The following is a 6,000-nucleotide window of genomic DNA, read 5'->3' on the forward strand; positions in this document are numbered from 1 at the left end:
TCATACTCCACCAACAGCAAGTTGTATAGTTGTTTGATAAGAGTGTGCAGTATCTCACATCTTAAGAACCGGTCTCTTTCAAATTGGACCTGTCCCTCAGTTCTAAATGTTAGCTCCCACCAATAAAAACTAATAAACGTGTAAAAGGGAGTAAAAGGCAGTAAAGCTTGGGGGTTTTTACAGTTCAAGGGCTTATAGTCTTGGGGGTCATACTTTAATTAACTCTAGAATGTGTGGTGAGTGTAATTATCCCAAGCTAGGGATGGCATTTTTTTTGCCAGGGTTCACCACTGAGTGTTTGACTGATAATGGACAAATTGTAATAGCTTGTGAAAAACACGTGAACCAAAATTTTCTTACTTATTACAATAAATCAAATTAGTTCAAGAAAAAAAAAACAAACAAACAAAAAAAAAAAACCATAAAGAAGTGTGCTGTATATTGCCCAACTCATGCAAATGGTGGCCTAATACTTGGTGTGTAGGTTTAATGCTGATATAACAGGAATCATTATGTTCAGGAAGACCTCACAGCACAGAATTGACTGTTATCTTCACTGATTCTGAAGAACAGTATAAACTGTGGTTTATAAAAGCCTGACAACATCATTTATCTAATCCTCTTCTGGTTGCTGGACAGAAAACGACAGCCATATTTTTTTCTCCCTCTTCTCCGGTGAATTTGCTTGTAATACTTGCTCTCTCATATCACACACAGCCTTGACAGGAGTATCCAGTGGAGATAACCTCAAATATGCAAAGAGCTGAATTATGATTCCGTCCCTCTGGTTTCTAAAACTCAGCTGTCAGCTTTGATCTTTGACTTTTGAGAGCCTCTTCTGCAAAACAGAATGTACATTCATATATGGCTTGATGGAATAGTATTTGCCATGATTTCAAAGGCAGAAACAAATGCTAATTTTTTAGAATAAGCATAGTACAAGTTCAGGAAGCTGACAGTTTTCAGTTTAACTTTTCCTGACCTTGGTTTTTTCCATAGAGAATGCCTGGAACAGGCATTCCTTAGCTGCAGTTTCACAAGTTCAGACATTCTAAACTCTGAGCTTTGTCAGCTTCAATCAGTCAAAACCTTCCCCCTACTATACTGTGTTACAGCCTAAAAATAGGGCTATGCTTTCAGAAAATTAAATAGCATTAAAGTTATGAAAGTTGATGAAACAGATTCCAGATGCTAACAACCTGAAATGACAGAGAGAGGAAGAATCTAGGGCTGTGCACACAGACAACTTTCTTCCTTCTTTATAAGCTTCACAGAAGACTAAAGAAATTTGTTTTATTTTTTCTGACATCCCATTTGTATGAAATGAAGAATGAATGTTTAATCTTACTATCCAATTGTGGAAAAATAGGAAACAATTCGGGGGGACCTTGGAATCCTGATCAGTAGAGGTCAACCCCTAACTGACAAGACAGGCATTGGATCTCTAAAATAAGATCTTCTCACAGATATTCAAAACTGTCATCAGAAATAAAAATTTAAACAAACAATGTAACAAATCTTTGAATGGTCTCAACAAAAACTTTTTCCATGCAAATCAGGCTTCACTTAATCTGATGTCAGATTTAAAAACTCTCTAAGTTCTCCACATACTTTTCAAAACAGTTAATGAGAAACAAGTAGAAAGGATCTGAGGTTTTAGTATAAATATCAAATGGAACAGGAAAGGTTTTCAAAAGATCATGCACCTCTTTTTTTTTTTTTTTTAGAAAACTACTTGAACAAAACAATCATCTAAAAGCTATAAATAAATTCATCCACAGCATGTGCTTCATAAACCAGAATAGGGTCTTATTATGGGAAAACACAGCCCATATACTAATTTAATCTGATCCCAGATTCCTTCATTTCAGAAATCAAATTCGCATTGTTTTTAGTAGAGAAGGGCATAGAATTCTATTGCTGACAGGGGGAAAATGGGGTTTATAGGCAGAAACAAAGACAAAAATCAGTCAGTTTGACAGAGTTTTAGATATTTATTTTTTTTGCTAACAGCAATGAGGAGTGTCACACCACATTCAGAACACCAGCAAGGTCTTTGGCAGTTGTTATCACCTTATTTTTGCCAGGAAGTTCTGTCCTAACCAAGTTTAGACAACACTTTCATAGCAACAAAAGCGGCTGGTCTACTTTAGAAATCCCAGTAGAGATGGAGCTGCTCCAGTGTCAGCCTAAGAGTGTAATGGGGAGTTTGCCAAAAAAGGCTAGGTTAGATGCAGTCTTCAGAGGCTACACATAAACCAAATGTGTCAAAATCCTGGCAGTTAACTGGCAGGAAGTTTATAACCCAGGGAGAAAGATAAGACAAGTCTCCTGACATAACCACAGCATTTTCTCACTCTCATAGAGTTTTCAGAAGGAAAACTGATGTTATTTGATGATGCAGTGCGCCAGAAATAAGTCAGAGGCCATCACCCACAGACAAGCATTTCTAGGTAATTTGAATCTTAGGAAAATATTACAGAGGGAAACATATCTAAGCAAGCCAACCCAAGCCATTGGACAGAAAAGAGAAGGTTTTAAGGAAAAAAAAAGTATTCTCTGCATGAAAGTAAACAGATGTGCTGATGCCATAGGTTTTAAGATTATTTTTCTTTAGTAGTTTTGAGGGGAAAATACCACTCCTATCTACACAAATTTTATGCATAACACTTCTGACACATTCCTTGCACTCAAGTAAATTTTCTTCACAGAGAATAGGAACTGTGTTTGTGCATTCAGAGGTACTAATGGCCTTATTAATTAATAAATGTGGGAAGAAATGCATGGAACAATAGTTTTTTCCTACCATTTCCCTAATGTAAAACTAGCACAATTCTATAAAGTTGTTTAAATGCAGCGCAGGTCCTTCAAGTGTGAGTATTGATAAAAGAAAAAAAATAAAAGTGAAAGAAAGGTAGAAAAATACTCTTGCATCGGCCTCTTTCTCAGGAAAATTCTCCACTTTAGTTCAAGTCAAAGGAGCTAAGGTTACCAACTGTTTATTTGGCCAAGGGCTGTTTGCTTCAACCAAGACTGGGGAGATAGAAATAAACAGCAAAGCAATATACAGTATCACTTTACAGAAAAAGGATGAATATCCATTTGTAACATAGAACCAAGGCAGTACTTTTTTCCATTTATAATCTGTAACACAAGGCAATTACTGTTTCTCCCTTGGAGAATCAAGTTCCTTTTTTCCCCATGAATGCTGCTCTTACCTACCCAGGAATGCACGTGTGGAAGGACTGACCAGGAAGCACATAGCTTCCTGTTTCCCTGGCTACTGGACTTCCTGTACATTCCCTGTACTGTTAGTGGCACTCTTTGGGAAGAGCTGCACCTCTGCAAAATTTGTACTATATAAAGGAGAAGATGAAGTAATTCAAACCCAACTGGAATCAAAGCATTTAACGTAGTTGATCTCTGCTATGTGTCCTGCTTCCCAGAGTCTACTTAATGTCATATAACATCAGAAAAAAATTGGAATACATATTCTGAAGGCCTAATCACAACTCTTACTCTCTAGAAATAGAGACAATGGAAGTTCAAACACTAGTATACAGTGTACACAAAAGCAATAGATACCATAAAAAGTAAAAATGACATTGAGAAGATCACCTTTTTTACGGTGACTGGTGCTGAAATGCCTGGTATGTTTAGGCATCTCTCGTTAATATAGATCAAAGAAGGCAGTGAAACTGCAGCATAGAAATGTAAGTACAATAGCTCTGCCACAAACTGAAACACAAAAGTGTGGTTTTATCTAGGGTACAAGAGTACATTAGAGTACCTGTGGCTGAATGAAAATTGAAGAATCGAATTTGTTTTCTCATGAAGTAAAAGAATATTGAAATGCAGGACACAACTAAAAAGCTTCAGAAAACACTTAAAAGACTTGCATGTTTAAAATTAAATCTGGGCACATTATTTAGACCTACTTCAAGATCTACTCAGTCCAGAGCAAGGCTTCTATTGGATGGCAATCTAATTCAGCAGATGTGACTGAAAATTCAAGATGTCAGTAAAAAGGACGAGTCTGGTATGAAGCTCAACTCTGCAGGGTGCTAAGGAATATGCATACAAAGCTCAAAATCAAAGTCAAGCAAAATGTCACATGAAACCTTATACTCTATGATAGCCAGCACAATCCAGGAAAGCATGTCACAAAATACATGTAGGAAGAAGCAAAAAATCTAATATATTATGTCATTTTGCAAGGGTGCACCAGCAGAGTGCATAACATCAAAAAGGAGACAATGAGGGCCTCATTAAACCTGATTAATTCCTCACAGGAGTTCTACCAGGAGATGAATGGACTGCCAGCTAGAAGGCAAATGAGAAATGTATTGCTTTGTGCACCAGCGTCCAGCTTAAAACTAATGTATTGCCAGAAATGCAGAGTTTCTAATAAAAAGCCACTAATCATAGAAGATAAGCAATAGGACCTAGACTTCACAGTGGTTAGCTTTTCCCACAGACATAATATATTAATTAGGCTATATCTCTATTAGTTATAACTGTGTCAGAGGGAAAAAAAGCCCCAACTTTTCGATTTAAAGTAATTATTATCCTTAATCTTACTAAGAAGGCCACACTCAGAGGCAAAGGGAAAGCAAAATAATTGAGGTTGTTATGAAGACATCTTCCTAGAAAATACAAGTCCTCATAGAGTCTTGAAAAGAGCTGGAAAAGTTCAAGCACTTCACATTTCATTCCTCCAAGAAAGTTTCCCTTGGTCTAACATAGCATGAGAAGAGAATCTGAATGCGTTAATTTGGGAGTCACAGAGCAAACAGAAGAACTAAAAGAGCAAATGCATTTCAACATCATAGAAAAAAATGTTCCACATAGGCACGGATTCCAAAGAATTCAGTAAATATTTTAAAAGGAAACATATTCCATTTCCTCAAAAGGAAGGAACACTCAGGGAATGTGACTGATGCCAAGGATTTTTCTTCGCTGAATGCATTCTCAGAGTCTTTTGGATCCATCTGCAACAGCCTATCCTGCAAAGCTTATGGATTTCACTTTTCCTTTTGAGAAAAGGCTAAATCATATTTTTCTTTAATCCAATATTCTCATTAAATCCCCAGTGTTTAAAGGTGCAAGACAGTGCCCTGTTAATGTGGTAATTAGTGACTTCAAAGCCAATTTTCCATTTCATTATAATTTGGATGGCTCGTACAGTTCAGAAGGCTTTAATTGTATTACTGATGATGCATGTTGAATGGTCAAAGCTTGTTTGTGTTGTGTACATTTTAGTGCCCTCAAGGCCAATGCACTAAACAATTTAAAACTTTTGAATAAATACTCTTGCAAATTTGAAAGCTAAGCCATAAACTACTAAGTTCACTGTTATTACAGCAGATTAATTATTCATGCCATGGAGCTTATAGGTGCACAGACAAAAAAAGACAAGGTATCATCTCTACTAGCAGGAAATATGAGGATCTGAATGTATAAGAGATCTAATAATATTTGTTCTGAAACGTGCAGCAAGTTTCATAGCAGTTATGAAAACAGATACAAACAACAAGAGGTTTCATTTTCTACAGTGTTAATTTATTCTTCAATCCAAATGTTTTCTACACCATCTTGGTATCCATTCTTATGTAGAATACCAGAGCAAAGGAGACAAGTTTGCAGGGATGGGGATAACTATAGGGAGGATAATCTCTTTATGCTAATAATTGTAAAGAATTTTCCTTTTTAAACAAATGGATACAAAATAGGCTATCAAACAGTGCTAGACCCTCTCCTCTACATAAAAACATAGGTATTTTCTTTTGAGGCAGTACTTTGTGGCATGCTGTTGATTCTCAAGGTAGACTTACGTAAACAAAAGTGGATTTATCCCTTATTCATATTCAAAATTAAAACTGAAAATTAAAATTCTTCTACTGATACTTACTGATATCTGGTGTTATCTATCGATATCTATCTATTGATATTTACTGTGTTTATTTCCTATCAGTAGTGACCAAACCTCAACTTTTCTTC

This window comes from Pipra filicauda, unplaced genomic scaffold (assembly GCF_003945595.2).
Source record: "Pipra filicauda isolate LSUMZ 115617 unplaced genomic scaffold, ASM394559v2 scaffold91_size2508729_pilon, whole genome shotgun sequence".
Taxonomy (NCBI): Eukaryota; Metazoa; Chordata; class Aves; order Passeriformes; family Pipridae; genus Pipra; species Pipra filicauda.